Source organism: Protopterus annectens, chromosome 7.part0 (assembly GCF_019279795.1).
Source record: "Protopterus annectens isolate FY-2018-M chromosome 7.part0, PAN1.0, whole genome shotgun sequence".
In the NCBI taxonomy this organism is placed as follows: Eukaryota; Metazoa; Chordata; order Ceratodontiformes; family Protopteridae; genus Protopterus; species Protopterus annectens.
The window spans coordinates 327,594,784-327,613,674 of NC_056739.1; the positions used below are offsets into that span (position 1 = coordinate 327,594,784).

The following is an 18,891-nucleotide window of genomic DNA, read 5'->3' on the forward strand; positions in this document are numbered from 1 at the left end:
ATCATCTCCTTTCTTAATATAATATGTTCCTGAAACAACTGTGTCGTGACATTCTGTAGAGTCCTTAGTCTGATAACTTCACACATTCCCAGAAAATGTGTTCCTAGTTTCCACTTTCATTCCCTTCACATCGCCAACATCTGCTGTCCTCTGACGTCTGCAGGTAGTATGACAATACCTATGTAAGCATTTCCATTCAAATGTCCTAAATCTGAGTTTAACAGCATAATTTAGGGCCTTACAAATTTCCTTCCTTTGCTGTCTTATAATTTTTCCGTCAGTCTGTTTAATCTGCTCTGATTTTTTATATGATTATTATGTAGCATTTTGTATGCCGTACTAATTTTCCACTAAAAATGTTACTAGAGCTGCTTCCCTTCTCTTTGTATATATCTAACAATCACTGTTACGGAGGACATTCTCTGTCCTCTAGGCAAACGCCTGCTTGACTTCTTCCCAGGCTTCTGCTTTTCCCATCCAGTTTATTTGCTGCTAGCAGCATGGCTCCTTTTTCAGTTTCCATCATTTACTATTTGCCAACTCGTGCCTGTTTTCTGTACCCTTAATTGTACTTATTCCTGCTGGTGAAATCTCCTTTCTTCACTTCTCCACTGGTTTAGTCTTTATCTGCCAATAATGTGTGCATTTAACGATGTCCTGACTGAGTCATTGTTGCAGTATTCTTAACAGATGGGTTGTACCTCACTGGGTACCAAAGCTTTACCTTCATATGACGTATGTCCGGTAGATGACCTCAGCTTGTACGCATCAGGTTATAAAATCGGATGTATGCACTGAATTCTCAGACTGTCAGCTCCAGCCTAAGTGCAGGTCATTGCACCTGACTGATTTTAATTGTTTGGTCACTAGGTACCATAGCTTTGCTTAATGGATCAGGTAAATGCCCCTTTGGGGAACCTTTTGCTTCTTACCTGTTTTTGCTAGTAATTTTTAGATATCAGCCAGGCGGGATAAGTGCATGCGCAATAGACATTCTGTACAAAGACTTGCACACTGTCTGTTTTGTTTATGGCCCGAACATGACTGTAAGTCTTGTTCCATATACCAGTCATTCATTCTGAAAGCCCTCAAATCTAGGCTGTCCATGCTTAATACATTTCTTGAGACCCAGCTTCTGAAACGCTCAACTCAATCCATTATGTCAGAAGGCCTGGACATAGTCCTCCCACTTAAGAAAAAAACTTGAGTCCATAGAGAGGATTCCCCAGCTGTCACCTTGGAATCAGATGTACCTGCTGAGATGGGTTGAATCTGCGGTGTGCCCATCTTCTTCACATGAGTCCTCTACCTTGACCCTGTCGGAGGTTGGTATGGCTCCTCAGGTCCTCCAGACAGCGGAGTCCTCCGAAGAACTGTATATCATTGTATTTGAGGGCCCTCGTGGAATCCCTCGGGTCCTTGTGTGGGAAGGGATTCCCGAAACCCTTACAGAAATGCTGCAAGGTTCAGAACCTCCAAAGCTAATTCAGGCAAACATCTCCCCTACAATAGTCTGTCTCCTCTGTATCCAAGGGAAAAGAATGGTTTGACTTTTCTCAAGGGCTTTTTAAGGTAATCATGTTTATGAAGCCCCCCCCCCTTCCTTTGTGACTTCTCAAAACACACCACATAAGGAGACAATAGATTTCTCCTCTTCTGTTGAGGAACTGGACAGGGATTAGGATCACTCCCCCAGAACAGATTTCTTCAGATGAAGGTGTTTTACTTTCTCCAGACTCCCCTTGTGGAAGGCATCAGTTCAGTAGCAAGCCTCTAACTGTTTACCTCCCCCTACCTACACCAACCCTAAAAGACTTGCTGTTTCCTGTCATCTGGGAAACAACCTCTGACAGGTGGGTACTAACCACGATCAAGGAGGGTTACTCTTGTCCTGGGAGAAGTCCAATTCCAGGAGGAATCCCTTCCCCTCCTCCCAACCAGCTACATCTCATAGAGCCCATTGTGCAAGATGTACTATCCCAGGGAACCGTAAATGTAGTTCCCCATCATCTTCTTCAGGAAGGAGTTTTTATTCCCACTCTTCCTGGTTCCCAGAAAGGATGGTTTGTGGAGGCTCATCCAGATCTCTCTCGACTAAACACCTTTCTGAGAGTGCCCTCTTACAAAATGCTGTCCCTGCAAACCCTTCTTCCTTTTCTATTCCCTTAAGCCTTCCTGATATCCTTAGACCTAAAAAATGCTAATTTTCATATTCCCATTTGCTCGTCATGCAGAAAATACCTTTTTTTTAGTGGGACATCATATTTTCAGTTTACTCTTTTGCCCTTTGATGCATCTATGGCTCCAAGTGTGTTCACAAAGTGTCTGGCTCCAGTAGTGGTTTTCTGCTGCACTCAGGGCATTCAGATTTTCCCATACTTGGACAACCTTCTGCTCCAGCCTTTTTCCTGGGACATTCTTCTAAGGCACCTTCATTATATAATACATCTTTTGATCCTCTGGGGTTCACCATAAACTTCAAGAAATCCAAGCTCACCTCTTCTCATTAATTGACCTTCCTGGGGTGTCATCTATACAGAGGTACCATTTAGGCCTCCATTCCCCAAGAGAAGGTCAGTTTTCTAGCTGTCAAATTTCTGCTGCTTTCCAGCCAGGATCATAGCTCAGCCAGGGAGGCTGTCAGAGCTGTGGGACTCATGGCTGTCACCATTCCTGTGTTGCCCATCACCAGGTTACACATGAGGAAAATAAAGAGGTACTTGAATTAAATGTGGTCACAACACTGTCACCCTCTTGAAACCAAAGTTCCTATGCTTCCTTGCATCAAGAAGGAACTCCTTTTGTGGAGCAACCAGGTTATAATCAACCCAGGCCTTCCATTCATTCCAGTCCCAGACAGCCAAGTCCTGTTTACAGATGTTTCAGATAGGGTATAGGTGGCTTGGTCAGGCGATCACTAGAGTCCACTGGGAGTGGCCAACCCATATATTGAAAGAACATGTACACTTAAAAGAAATGAGGGCAGTTCTTCAAGCCATACAGACTTTCTCACACCCCTGAGAACCAGGCACTCTTCTGGTAACGCAGACAACCCCACAGTGATATGGTACATACACAGGGATGCACAAAATCCTACTCTCTGTGCAGGCTAGCACTGGAGTTTGGCACCTAGCTTCTTGGATGAACTTATTTATTTCAGCCACATACATTCCCTCATAATGTAGTATGTTGGCAGTCTGTGAGCAGAGACTTGGAAGAACCTCACGAATAGTCATTGAACATGGAGGTCAAACTTTTCACTCTGAGATGGGAGACCCCTCAGGTAGGTCTCTTTGCCTCCTTCAAAACCATCTTCTTCCTCTGCTCTGCACAAGGACTCCAACACCTCCAGTTTGGAGGACAGATGCCTTCTCTTTGACGTGGATTGGAAAGTTCCTTTGTGTATCCACCTCCAACTCTGCTCCCAAGGGTTCTTCTCAAGGTCCGGAAGTAACATCCAAAACTTCTACTGACTCCAGTCTTGCAAAGAGAAAGTTGTGAGGCTCCCTCCAAAACCAGACCTAATCATTGTACAGAAAGGGATAACTCCTTCATCCCAATCTGTACTTTCTCAGCCTGAACATTTGGATGATAGGATTTTAATCCCTACCAGACACAATTTTTCTGAAGAGGTATGTCGGATTCTGCAAGAAACCAGAAAACCTAACACCACAAAGTCTTGCACAGCCAAGTAGAAGCTCACTGTACTCTAGCAGTAGCTTATTCAGGTGCTTTCTACAAAGGTGTAGACACCAGGTCAATTTTAGAAGCAGCCACCTGGTCCTCTGTTCACACCTTTACAAAACATTGCAAGTTGGATGCCTTCTCAATGTCCAGGACAGTGTTTGCCAGAACTATTCTGTGTAGCCTCCTGGACTTCTCTTTTTAACCAACCACCTTCCCTGTCTTCAGCTCTGGCAGTCACCCATCTATTAAGAATACTGTAACAGTGACCAGGAAATAGTACAGTTGTATAAGAGCTTACCATAACAGTAGATGTCCTGCTGATCACTGTTGTAGTATTATTTACCTTCCACCTATCCCCTTTTTCTTTACTCCTTTTCCTCACTAGGGCATTAACACCTTGCCTTTTGTACACACAAGTACATCCTGTATCATAGGATCCTACTTGCTGAGGGGAATTTGCTTGCTGTGTTTAATCTAGTTCCCTCCTAGCTGACCTTTTTGTCCATCCTTGGTCTTCAGGTCAATGCTTGTTTAGAGTTAGGTCTGAGGATCCATTATGTATGTCTACTTTTATACCCCGCCACTTATGAACTGGTGTCATTCACCAGACATACGTCATACTACGGTAAAGTTTTGGTACCCGGCTGAACATTGGCGAGCTAAAACCCATCTGGTAAGAATACAGCAACAGTCATCAGTAGGACATCTGTTGTTATGGTAAGTTCTTGCACTTTCCCTTTTTTAATTTCACCAATTCTTTTGGATTTCTAATAGCATGACTGGAATGGACACCATTCCTAAGTCAAAGTATGATTAAAGTTCATGAAATTAGTATTGTTTCAGTCTTTGATATCAGCCAGAAGTGCTGTTGCACCTGCAATGTGCTCAGTAATGATGACGCCTGCAATTTGTACAGAGTTGCATGTATTGGTAATATATCTAAACATGATTGTAGATTCTTTTTTATAAGAACCATTGCTCCTACAACTATTGGAAGTGTCTGAGTATCTTTCTTCCACATTGCTTTTGTTTCTGCCTGCAAATCCTGATATGTGAAGTTGTCCCATCTCACCGTTCATTGTTAAGATGGGTTCAGAGCCGATCCTCTGCACCGAGTTGGCCTACTACAAAGCTCGCGGTCTTCAGACAGCTCGAGGCCAAGTCCCTATCCCATGATGCACCTAGAGTTACTTCAGATCTAGTTTGTCGCTGCAACAGATCGGAGGTTTCCAAGCACAGCTCGGGCCAGTATAGCTTTTCTTTTTCTCTTATATTAAAAGTTATATTAATAGTTGTTGATAGTCATTGCTAGTTATAACTTGGATCTTTTATAGCTTTAAAGTTTGATAGTTCTCTTTCTCCCTTTGGTCTTCATTTTTTATAGGCCTTTAGTATCCCTTCCCTTATTGGTGTGCCTGATATAGATAATTGGTATAGTGTTTTACAAGCATTTGTAGATAGTTAAATTTGGTGTGTGTGTTTTTATACATTTATACAGCCCATTTGTTCTTTGTAGAGACTATTTACAGTTTATATTATAGTGTACTCTAAAATTGTTAAAGTTTGTGTGTGTACTTGTTGAATAGCAAGTATTTTTGGTATAGTAGATAGTGTCATGGCTGACCAGGATAAAGAAAAACATCCCAAGTCTGGTTTTAAAAAATGTCCAAAGTGTGGGCAAAAGATGTTAGTGACAGATAGTCACACAAATTGTGTTTACTGTCTTGGAGCATTGCACTTGCAAGAGACCTGCTCCATTTGCCATTCTTTTTCATCCAGAGTATTACATGAGAGCAAAAGAAAACTCATTGATAGAGGACTTTTAAAATCTTCATTTCAGGAAGCTTTGAGTGACAAGGATAAATCTAGCCAGTCTCCCAAGTCTTCATAGTCTTCTAAGGCTTCATCTGCTGATGTGACAAAATCTATAAAACCGTCTACGTCGGCTCCACAGCCTTTGGAGCTGAGCGTCCTGTCTTTTCGGAGCCGGTCCCCAGTCCTGGTCTCCGAAGTATTAGTCTCCCATTCTCCAGTCAGTACCACCCTCCATACATTCATCTCAGTCGTCAATCAGCCTATCTGATTTGGATGTGGATTGAGTGGTGCAGAAGTTGCTACTGGCACTGGCGTTTGCTAAATTTTCATCGGCTCCTACCCCAGTGGTTTCGTAACCTGAAGACTGTTCTGCCATTGACTTTTCCTTCTCTGAGCCATACCGGTCCATCGGAGCCGGAGGAGTTGGACCTGATGATTGTTGAGCCTTCGGAGCCGACGTCCGCTCCAGTGCCATTGGTTCTGTTTACTCAGACTTCCTCTGTGCCTAACAGAGTCTAGAAGCAGACACTCTCTGGTTGGGTCCGGGGAGGATAGTCGGACTGACCTGTCAGTTCTGACTTTGCCTCTCGAGGACTCTCTTCAGATAAGTTCAGCTCCTACCTCTGGTTCGGAGCCCAGTGTTCCGGTGCCGAGGGAATTGGTTGTTTCTGTGGATCCAGAGGTTCCTTCTCATTGGAGCAGAGGTGCCTTTGAAGCCATGAGAAGTGATATCCCACAGAACATCTACAACTTCAGGTCCAACTACCTCCTCCTCAAAAGCACCTGTGTCCACTTCTGCATTACAGATCCCTTTGAAGCATAGAGACCCTGAGCCTCAGGAAGCCCCACTGGATCGCCCCTGCTCTTCCGAGACTTAACCAGAAATTCCCATTGATGAGGTTCCCATGAAGAGAATTTGCAAGAGGAAGCACCTAGACTCCCCCGCAGGAGTTTCACATCTGATACCGACTTAGATGAATCAAAAGGGTCCCCACGGACCCCCCTTTGAAGATATCTAATTTGCAGAGATATTAAACATTCTTAAGCAGAGGCGTTGCCCACCAACCCTACTGAAGATGAGTCTTTTCTTCTGAAGGTTTTCGGGTCTCAACCCTCCACCTCTTGGGTATCTTCCCCCTTTGATGAGCTCATGGAGCTGGTCTCACGAAGGGCATGGGAGTCTCCGGACATCATGGAGCCTGTCCCTAGGAGGCCCAACAAATTTATTTCAGCCTCTCAGGACAAGTCCTTTCCCACTAAGGGATTGCCGGTTGATGCCATGGTGGGTGGTGGCTGCTACCAAAAAGGAGATGTCAGAAACTTCTTCCTCTATCCAGCCTCCTAACAGAGACTGTAGGATCATGGATAGATATGGGAAGCGCATGTACAGTTGAATGACTTTTGCCATGTGTTCGCTGAACTATCTCACACATTTCACAAGACATGCAAAGAGACGACCTAAAAGAGCTTGGAGATGCTCTTCAGGGTATGGTAGCTGCAGGAGCTTCAGACAAAGTTGCCTCCCAGCTTGCTACCCTCAGTTCCATAGTGAACTTGTCCATGCGTTTCATCTCATATGCAGCTGATGGAACGAGTAGGGCAGCGGGTACAGGAATTACTTTCAGGAGGCACTCCTGGATGCGCTTGTGTTCCTTCGCGGAGCCCTTTAAGTCATCCTTTGTCAATACCCCTTTTGATGTCTCATCCCTTTTCAGGCCCATAGTTAAGGAAACTTTAACCAATGTGTGAGCAGGAAGAAAAGACGGTCTGCCATCGGAGTCCATTTTTCCACCCCTACTAGACCCTAACCCAAGGCTCAAAAGGGAGGAAAAATGTGGTTCCGAAAAGCCCAAGGAGTCTTTCTGGACACACGTGGTGAACCCCCCCCCTCCAGGGGCAGAGGAAGGGGCAGTAATGGAAGATACCGCCCTTGCGGCAGAGGGGGTCCACAAAACCAGGGCGTAAGAGACCAGTTCTTTGGGAAGCCCTATCAGCGTTCCTGAAAGGAGGCCCAACTATCCTGCCCTGAAGGCAGTCGGGGGGTCTCTTATCTTTGTATCCAGATGCCTGGGTATAGTTTCCAGAGGATATTTCATTCCCTTCACCATTCCCCCTCCATTGACAACAAAAATCCCGGACATTCCACCCAATTACAGGGAACAGGCAACAGTGGAGGTCCAAACGTTGCTAAGAAAAAGTCATCCAACCAGTCCCAGCAGACTAGACAGGATCTGGAACTTACTCAAGATTCTTTTTAGTTCCAAAAAAGACAGGGGACCGGAGACCTATTTTGGACCTCAGCAGACAAAACAGATCTGTCAAGAAAGAGACGTTCTGGATGGTCACGCTGCAGTCGATACTTCCCTTCTTAGGCAAAGACTATTGGATGTGCTCGATAGATCTACAGGGTGCATACTACCATATAGAAATGGCCAGACCATCCAGGGATCAGCTGCACTTCTGGCCGGGAGCCAATCATTACCAGTTTCGAGCCCTGCCCTTTGGTCTCACTACAGCACCCAGAGTGTTTACCAAATGTATGGCAGTGGTCACGGCTCACCTGAGGCGTTTTGGATTCCAGGTGTTTCCGTACTTTGACGATTGGCTCCTCACCGCCACCACCAGGCATCAGCTAATACAAGCCAGGGACACCACTCTTGCTCTTTGCAATCAACTGGACATTACCATAAATTTAGAAAAATCTGCCTAGTCGCCAACGCAACATATTGTTTTTATCGGAGCAGACTTGGACACCACCACCACTTTAAAACTTTCAGCAGAAAGGATTTTACTACTTCATCAGCAAGTCCAGAACATCATATCCAGAGACAAGGCTCCATGATCAGAAGTGCTAAAGTTGTTAGGCATAATGGCAGCTGCAATAATAGCGATTACATTGGGTCGCATACACATGCAGATTTTACAATGGCTGCTGTTCACTCAATGGTCTTATCAAGAGCTCCCAATGTCTCATCTCATTATTGTAACAAACACATGCAAAAAGCATCTTTGGTGGTGGTTGACCTCTCCAAGTAACGATAGGTCGTCCTTTTTATCCTACCCTCAACATCGGCCACAGTGACCACGGATGCTTCCCTGATGGGGTGGGGGGGGGGGCATTTTCAGGGGAGAACAGCCCAAGGCACATGGACCAAACAAGAGAGACATCTGCATATCAATATCCTGGAGATGAGAGTGGTATTGTTGGAGTTGCAGTACTTTCAGGACTCCCTCTCTCTGGGGACAATTGCGATTCAGACGGGCAACATGTCAGTGGTCTGGTACTTGAACAAACAAGGAGGAACCAGGTCTTATACCCTTTGTCGAGAGGCCCTAAGAGTATGGCAGTGGGCTACATCCACCCAGCACTTTCTGATAGCAACGCACATCCTGGGGAAAGCCAACATGATTGCAGACAAGCTGAGTAGGGCAATTTTGTTACCTCACGAATGGTCCCTCAAAAAAGAGATAGCAGGGAGAATATTCTGCAGATGGGGCCAGTCTTGCTGTGATCTTTTTGCTTCACACATTAACACAAAATACAGAAGGTACTTTGCCCTGATTCCTCCTCTGGGAGATTCCCCAAGGGATGCCTTTGTACATGATTGGCCTCTGGGTCTCCTCTATGCTTTCCCACCAATTCCCTTGATACACAAAGTACTACAGAAAGCAAAAGCCCTGGGAAGTACCTTCAATCTAATAGCCCCCCACTGGCCTCGTCAGATTTGGTATACCTTCCTTCAACTTCATCTGTTAGAAGAGCCTTGGATTCTGGACCCAGTTCCAGACCTTCTGGCGCATTCGTCGGGGACTCTTCATCCATCCCTTCAATCCCTAAAATTGACAGCTTGGCTGCTCCACTTCCCAGTATAGCCAGGTTCCATAACCTCTCAAATGAAACACAGCATATTTTAATATCTTCCCATAAATCCTCTACTAGGAAGTTGTACCTTAGCAAATGGAAGAGGTTTTCTATATGGGCTTCTCAAAATAACATTGATACCTACCAAGCCCCCATTTCCTCTATATTAGAATTTTTGACTATGCTTTTCAACAAAGGCGCTGTGGCAGCTACAGTTTGGGTACAACTTGCCACCATCTCTAATTTTCACCTAGGATTTGAAGGATTGAACATAATGTCACGCAAGCTATCCAAAGCCTTTCTCAAAGGGACATTTCACCTCAGACCACCAGTGAAATCCCCTTATTACCCCATGGAACCTAAATTTTATGCTTTCACGCATTATTCTTGCACCTTTCAAGCCAGCTTCTTCATGTAATTTGAAATTTTTGTCTTGGAAGACTCTCTATTTAGTAGCCATCACTTCTGCCCATAGAGTATCAGAGCTACAGGCCTTGTCCATAAAACCTCCATATTTGGTTTTTCATGTTGACAGTGTGTCCCTGCGAACAAATCCTTAATTTTTACCTAAAGTTTTTACTGAAGCTAACCTTAACCAAGTTATAGATTTACCAGTGTTTTTCCCCAAACACACCAACAACTTAGAGTATATGCTGCACAAACTTGATGCTCATAGACAGCTCAGATTTTACCTGGATAGAACCAAAGAGTTCAGAAGATTAGAACAACTTTTTTTCCTTTTCAGATTCTAGGAAAGGTATGCCAGTGGCAAAAACAACACTATCTAAATGGTTATCTGATTGCATCACCTTCACTTATTCAGCTGCCAGTTTACCTTTACAACACAAAATTAAGGCTCATTCTTCCAGACCAGTGTCAACATCCTTTATTTTTACTGCTAGGCTTCCTATAGACAATATGTGTGCAGCAGCCACTTGGTCAAGACCTCATACCTTTATCCTCATTACAAAGTTGATAAGGCCTGCAGGGACAGGGCCTCCTTTGGTTCTATTGTCCTGAAAACATTCTTCTGTGAGCCACCCAAGAAAGATGGTGCTTGGGATGCTACCCATCTGTAAGAACGAGCAGCGAGATGGAACAACTTCACATAAAGAAGTTATGCACTCACCATAACATTCCATGTGAGTTGCTCATCTCACCTTCATTCTTACTTCCCTTCCTCCTACCCCCTCCAGGGTTTTTTGAGGACCGAGATACTAGTTTTATCATGGTTGCTCTATCTTTCTATGGTTTTTACCGAAAAAAGTGATAGAATGGCATATGGTTTTGTTAGAGGCAGCAAACAAGATCTGAGGTAACTCAAGGTGCATCATGGGATAGGGACTTGGACTCGAGCTGTCTGAAGACCTCGAGCTTTGTAGTAGGCCGACTCTGAGCCGAGGATCAGCTTCGAACACATCTGTAAGAATGAAGGTGAGAACAACTCACATGGGACGTTATGGTGAGTACATAACTTCTTCCTTTTATGACTGTGTCTCTCTCTGTACGGAAGACACTATAGTCACTGGGTGTAGTGATTTCAATGATCAATGGTACTTTTGTCTTCTTTTCATGGACCAAATGGCCTTTCTGGTGGCTATAAAGTTGGCAAGATGAGTTTGAGTTGCAGGCTCTCTATTAAGCCTCCATATATGATTTTTCATAGAGATGAGTGGCTTTCCAGACTAACTTCTCCTTCATGCCTAATGTGGCCAGCTGTTTGTGGCCTTTTCTGTTAACAGACAGGGTCTGGTGGTATCTTAGATTACTATCTCTCACTGGATTTCCAGTTGTATTTGTATGGCTTATACTTCTATAGGTTTGTCCTCACCGGGACCAGTCAGAGCTCATTCCACTAGATCTATGGCTAGGTCAGCTGCCTATTTGGCCCAACATTCTTTAGATAACATTTGTGTGGTGGCCACTTGGTTTCCTCACACTTTTGCTACTCATTATAAGCTTGACATAGTTTCCAGGAACAGGGCTTCCTTTGGCTCCAAAGTTCTTAGGCATGTCTTTTCATGAAGCCACCCAGGATTTTATGGTAGCTGTGGACTCTGACCCCAGAGTGAGGAGTAGTGACATGGATAACATCAGTAGAGTTATGTACTTTACCATAACTTAGCATCTGTTATCCTGTGTCACTATTCATCACTGTTCCTCACTCCTTACTCCAGCCTGTGGGACCTAGAGGAAGTGGAGATGTCCTGTCTGGTGGTTAAGGTCTACCATGGCTGTTTTTCTAGATCTAGGGGAAAGTTAATCTGAGCAGTTAGTTGGCAGCAAGGGATTATGGGAGTGGGAAGAGCTCGAGCCTAAGATCTGTCTGATAAGTTTCCGGATCAGATCCGATGTTGGATCCTACGACCCAAGAGTGATGAATAGCGACATAGAATAACACAGATGCTAAGTTATGGTAATTTTTTTTTTTTTTTTTTAGGTCGAGCTAATAAGTTGGGTAAGCTAGACTAGTGTGTGGTGCCCTAGCAGGTGCTAGCAGGAGGGAGAGTGAACACATGCAAATGCAGCAGCAAGGGATTGTAGAAGAGGGGGATCCCAAACTTGATCACTGCAGAAGATCTTATATCCCAACATGATGTGAGTAACTATCTGTTTTCTGCTTATGAATTCCACACCAGTAGACTGTTCATGTTGATGCCCTCAGCATTTATGACATTACCTCTTTCAGCAAGCCTTTCTTTCAATTGAGTTGCACAGTGTTGCAACGGTTAACATTGTCACCTCACAGCTAGAGGTTCTCCAGTTCGATTCTCAACTGGGGTGCCTTCTGTGTGGAGTCTGCATGTCCTCCCTGCGTTCGAGTGAGTTTCCTCCGGGTACTCTGGTTTCCTCCCACATTCCAAAGACATATGTGTGGAGCATTTCTCCTCAGGCCTCCACTGAAAATAGGCTCTGTCATAGTTTGACTTTCTTGGTCAACAAATATTAAGTAAATAAGTAAATTCAGGAGGTTCAACTTGTGACCAAATCAGATACAGGACTAATTATACTGATAGCACTTTGTGTAAGGTACAACTGGCTTTTATAGCCAATATATTCTTTTTTTATTTTCCTTTGGAGCTCGTGATCCAGCCCAGTCATCAGTCTCAGAATTGTTTTTTTTTCTTTAGCCGATCTCCAGTTCCATATGCCTTCATGCGTAGTTGACTCTTCAATAGCTCATGGCTCAAAACTTTATACACACACACACACACACACACACACACACACACACACACACACACACACACACACACACACACACACACACACAGTGTCTTTTTTATTTTAACTTCAGCAGACCACAGGATTTAAAAAGTTTTCACAGTTTGTTTTCACAACCTTTGAAGGTTAGGTGGCAGAACCGTTGAGAACTGGACAGGTTTTTGTCCTACTCTCATCCTTCTGATTATTCCATCCACAGTTTGACTGATGATGATTGTGTAAGAACTATCTACACATTCCCTGTGGATGTCCAATTGTGGATGTTCTATCTGGGTCTGGAATTTGGAATTTGTGCCACCAACCCCCCCCCCACCCCCCACCCCCCCACACACACACACACTCTCACAGTGATCTTTCAGATGGAGAATGATTTCTTATGCTTACCCTGAAACAGGTGGGCTTGGCTAGATGATCTTCCCTTTGAATGTTGCCATGGAAGAATTGTGCTACAAACAGCAACAGCCAGCCATTTGTTCTCTGAGACAATGTATCAGCAAATTACTATTTGTAGTTGACTGCCTCATGGTAATTGTAGCACATCAGACTAGGTGCTTGTATACATACCCATGCATATACTTGTGACTTTTACTCTGCGTATCCAGACCTTGGGGTGAAAGCATGTCTGTGGTGTACAATGATAAGAAACATTTGGTTCTTAACATGCTTCTGACATCTCACATAACTGATTTTGTAGAAGGCCTATAAATGACTTTCATGCCTTGCCAGCTATACAGAAAACCGAAACTACATTCCTGATCCAGTATGCTTTCTAGGAGGAGAACTCATTGCAAGCAAAGCACTTCTTGTAAACTCCCAAAGTAATACCTATATTTATGCCCATGCTGACAAATGCTTACATTTGTGTGTGTGTGTGTGTGTGTGTGTGTGTGTGTGTGTGTGTGTGTGTGTGTGTGTGTGTGTGTGTGTGTGTCACTTTGTGCAATTTGTTTCATGCTGTATTTTGCCAGTCAACTAGATTTCTGTTGACTGTAGATATTCCATTATATTTCTCTTCCTGCAGCAGTTTCATTTATTCACTGATTTATGTCAATGAAAGTGAAGGGAGTTGCTTGATTTGGAGTGACTGTGTTTACTTTACATGTGGCCAGAGAAATATCAAATGTAGTAGGTTTCAACAGGATTTTCAGTTATCTGATAGAATTTCTGTTGATGTTAATTTTGAGTTTGCAGTGTATTTTACTGCTCATCTCCAGTGGTTTATGTTTCTGTACCACATTTCATAGTGTTATATTGTACAGGTAAAATACAGTTAACTGTCTGGGCCAGGTTCATTAACGCCTACACTAAGTGTACACTGATCTATTCAAGAACATCCCCACCACATTTTTTTGTGCTTTCTAGTCACTTAGAAAGATTACACTAAGTGCACATATAGTCGATACTTTGTGGTAAGCTTTATGAATCCCTTTCATTAGTTAAAGTTGCAAGAAAATCAATAGGCAAACTAAAATTAGGAGGAAGAAGGTATGGGATGTTCATGTTTCACTGTTGCAGTCCTAACAAATGGGTTATCCGGCTCCCGGTAGCTCTCAGTCAGCCAGAATACCAAAGGTAAGTAAAAATGATGTTGGTTGCCATCGGTTGTAAAGGACGACAGGGTGTCTGATACAAAAGGAGGCAGCGGATGTCACTTCCTCAGTCTTCCTTGCTGCAGAGCCCGAAGCAGAAGCTTTTCAGGCACAAGTGTCGGTCGGCAGTTTACCTTTGTTGGTTTCCGACTACAAGAGTTGAAGTCTACTACAGCTAAGTACCCCATTGGGGATCCTCTTTTCTGTTTTAACGAATGTCAGAAAAAGTTAATAATTGTCTTACCTGTGGGAAAGCAGATTCCCCATAGAGATTTTCATTCCTATTACATTATTTGCTTAGGCCTTGACCGTGACATTCCCAAGTGTGATCTCTGTGCCTCCTTTAATCCGCGTACTATCCATCGTCGGGCCAAGATTTTGGCTAGGCATTTTGGAGTTTGGCCTAAGTTCGTTGGTATGGTGTCCGCCGGTCTTCAAGCTTCGGATGTTCTGAAGAAACGTAAGGATAAGGATTGTGACAGGCCTCAGAAAGCTAAGTCCTCAGATGAGGTTAAGTTGGTAGTCAGTCATGCGGTAGCCAGTGAGACGCCTTTGCAGTCTGCAGATGTACAACCGCAGGCCTTGATTGAGTCAGAGTCCCTTAGGCCTCTATTTTGCCTTCCGACCTGTCGCCGGTCACCTCTTCTGCCAGAGCCGCTAAGCTGACTTTGGTGTATGAGGCCTCCGTTTTGCGTTCTGACAGAAAACTTCTTCCTTCAGCCCAGCCACTGCTGCATCTTCGGCAGTTGCCAGGCCTCCTGAATCCTTCAGGCTGACAGGTAAATCTTCCATTCATAAGTCTGTGAAGAGGCAGGCTCCAGCTTCTTGTTCCCCTCAATGCCAAATGGTTAAAATGGCTAATGATTTGTTGACTCTTATTAGGGGTTCTCAGCCTCCTCCTTCTAAAAGGAGTAGGGATGTTTCTCCTGAGGTTTTGTCCTGCTCCGGTTCTGATTCTTCCAGCATTTCTGCTGATGAAGAGAAATTTTCTCAGGCTTTTTCTCCTTTTGAGGATTCAGATGCAGAGGAGTCCATCCCTTCGGCCTCTCCTCCAAAAGATTTCTCTTTTGGTGATACTTTAAATACCCTCAGAAAACTTTTTTTAAATGTGAAAGTCAGGATTATCCCCAATCCAAAAAGCAAATTGGGGAGTTTCTGGATTTACCTCAACGTAAGCCTCTTGCTATTCCCCCCTGTGTTGGAAGTTGTTGTTGATGTTTTTCTGGAAAATTCCTTGTCTCCAAATTCAGTTCCCTCTGCTCCCAGGAAACCTGACGGGTACTACAGAATCCATGATTCTCATCTGTTTCTTTTCAGGAATCCGTTGGCGGATCCAGCGGTTATTTCTCAGGGCCCTAAAGGAATTAAGGCCACTGTTACCAGGAATCCTGTTCCCTCTGACAGGGAGTCTAGGAACCCAGATAGGTGGGGCAAGAAGGTTTATACCTCTACCACCCTAGCTATTAGGGCTACCAATTGTCTATTTCCTATGCTGAAGTACCAGCAGCACACCTTGGAGGCTATTAAGTCTAGGATAGCAAGTGTACCTCTTTTGGCAGAGAGTAAAGACATGCAGGATTTACTGAGTTCCGCGAGTCTGGTCAATAAGCATTCTTTGCATTGTGGTTTTGACATCCTTGAGGCCTCCAGCAGGGCTACAGCTACTGGATCTGTTATTAGAAGGCACGCTTTGCTCAGAGAACAGCCTCTTCCAGAACCTGTCAAGGCTAAGCTTTTGGATGTACCTTTGCATAAAGACATTCTTTTTGGCAGCAAAGCAGAGGCAGCAAAGCAGAGGAGGTACTAAGAAGATGGAGGATAAGGCCAAGTCCATGCACTGTTAAGGATTTTCTGCAAGTTCAACCCCCTTACTTTAGCAGGAATTACCCTTCCAAGAGTTGGACTTTTCTTGATAGCAAACAGAACCGTTCCAGGACTATAGGTTGCAAATCTTCTAGGGGGCAGGGTGCTACCCCTCAAAGGTCTAGACATTGGCAAGCTTCCACTTCTAAAGGAGGAAGCTCCAAGCCTGCATTGCCATCAAAACACTCTCAATGACTTTTTACAACTTCTGCCTGTTCTTGCTTGCAAGGAGAGTCCTTTAGGGGGAAGGTTGGCCCTTTTTGCAGATGTCTGGGCCACTATCAGATGACAAATGGGTGCTCTGAATGGTGTCCCTAGGGCACAAGTTTTCTTTCTGCACCTGTCCAGCTCCCAAGGGGTTCCCAGACGTTCCTCCAAACCAAAGGGCAGAAGTAGAAAAACAAATTTTGTCCCTGTCTTGTCTGGGAGCAATAGAATCAATTCCTGCTCAGCAGGTAGGCCAGGGCTTTTATTCCAGGCTTTTCCTAGTTCCAATAAAAGAACCTGGCATCCTATCCTGGATCTTTCCATTCTGAACTTTTTTCTAGTAATTCCAAAGTTCAAAATGTTCACTCTGCATCAGTTGCTACCACTGCTAGAAAAGGATTCCTGGCTGGTAACCTTGGATCTCAAAGAGGCTTATCTGCACATTCCTATCAGAGAAGGTTGCAGGCAGTACCTTTGTTTGAGTGGGCGAGCTACATTACCAATTCTCTGCGCTGCCCTTTGGCTTATCTACTGCTCCCAGAGTCTTCACAAAGTGCCTGGCCCCAATCATTGTTTTTTGCAGGCAGAAGAAAATCAGATTTACCCATACTTGGACGACTGTCTGATTCAAGCAAGTTCTCAGGAACAGCTACTAAAAGATCTGGAATTCGTAAAGACCCTTCTCTCTTCCCTGGGTTACACTCTCAATGTGGAAAAATTGAAAATGGTACCATCCAAGGTGATAAAATACCTGGGAGCGAGTCTGTACACAACCGCCCAGATGATATATCTCACCCAGGAGAAGCAGACAACTCTTTGAGTTTACTTCAAGGACTGTCCCAGCTCCCTGTAAGGAAATACCTGCAAGCTCTGGGATTCATGGCCTCTTGCATTCTCATGATTCCATATGCAAGACTGCATATGAGGAAATTGCAATGGTACCTCAAGAACATTTGGTGTCAACACACAGAGGACCTGGATATGATGATTCCTCTGCTTCCATCTCTAGAGGCAGAGTTTCTATGGTGGGCAACAGCCTGTCTACAAAACAAAGGCATTCCTTTTCGGACACCTCTTGCTACTCAAATTCTGACTACAGACATATCGGACAACTCCTGGGGAGCACACCTGGATGGCAGATGCATACAGGGACGTTGGAACGCCCAGCAGATGCACCCGCACATAAGTATAAAAGAGCTGATTGCAGGTCAACAGGCCTTACTAGCTTTCAGGCATCTTCTTTCTCCAGGGACCCTGCTTGTCAGGACAGACAGCACCACGATCATGTACATCAACAAGCAAGAAGGGACTCTCTCTTTACCCCCTGTGCAGGCAAAGCATGAATCTTTGGTCCATGGCAGCATCCCTGGGCCTGCATCTCCTAGCTCAGTTTCTTCCAGGAAGGCTCATTGTTTTGGCAGACCAGTTGAGCAGGCAATCCCTGGATCCTCATGAGTGGCAGCTGAACAGAACAGTCTTTTACAGCATCATTCAACGTTGGGGCAATCCTCAAGTGGATCTTTTCTTTTCCACAGACAACCATCTGCTACCTCTCTTTTGCACCAGACAGCAGCACAACAGAGCCTGCAAAAGTGGGTGCTCTGTCCTTCCCTTGGATGTTGCTATCAGTGTACACCTTTCCTCTTCTTCCCAGAGTTTTAGTGAAGATCAGGGACGAACATGGACCATTCTCATAGCTCCGGACTGGCCCAGGCAGCACTGGTATCCGCTGCTTCGCAGTCTCTCCTATCTTCCTCCTTGGCATCTTCCTCTGAAGCTAGATCTGTTGCTTCAGGAAAGGGGAAACATTCTACATCCTCATCTTCAGTCTCTCCATTTGGCAGCATGGCTCATTGTATAACTCCTTCCCTTTCTTCCTCCCTTTCCCAACAGGTGGTTGACGTGCTGAGGGAGGCCAGGAGGCCTAGCACTAGGAAATTTTATGCTGACAAATGGGAAAGGTTCTCTCAATGGATGCAGGCTAGAGGGGAATCTTCTTCTCAGCCTACCCTTCCTCTGATCCTGGAATACCTGGCTGATTTGCTTCAGGCTGGTCTTTCTTTTTTCTCTATCAAGATCCATGCTTCAGCCATTTCTGCTCATTGTTCTCTTGAACAGCCCATTTTCTCTCATCCCCTGATAAAAATGTTTCTTAGAGGTGCTTGCAACTTAAAACCTAACAGAAAAGCACCTACTCCAGCCTGGGATCTTAATTTTGTTCTGGAGAAACTCACTCTTCCTCCTTTTGAGCCAGCTGCCAATATAGATTAAAAGTTTCTCTCTTGGAAAACCGCCTTCCTCTTGGCTATAATTTCAGCAAGGAGGGTTTCAGAGCTGCAAGCTTAGATGGCCATGGAGCCTTTTTTTATTTTCCATGCAGATAGTCTCTCTGAGGACTAATCCCTCCTTAATGCCTAAGGTGGTTTCCAGACTGACTTAATCAGTCCATACACCTTCCTACCTTCTTTCCTAATCCTCACAGTAGAGGTGAAAGGGATCCTACATTCTCTTGATGTGCACAGACAGCCCAGGTTTTACCTGGACAGGACTAAGGACCTGCGGAAATCAGCACAGTTATTGGTCAGTTTTGCCCCTGGAGCCCAGGGCAAGGTTATTTCTAAGCAAACTATTTCTAAATGGATT

At 44.5% G+C, this 18,891-nt stretch overlaps 1 protein-coding gene across 2 annotated transcripts in view; it reads left to right on the forward strand.

The window, feature by feature from the left end:
• The window catches only part of SORT1 (sortilin 1), a 941,002-nt gene that overhangs the window by 588,430 nt on the left and 333,681 nt on the right, over window positions 1-18,891 (forward strand). The window lies entirely within an intron of this gene.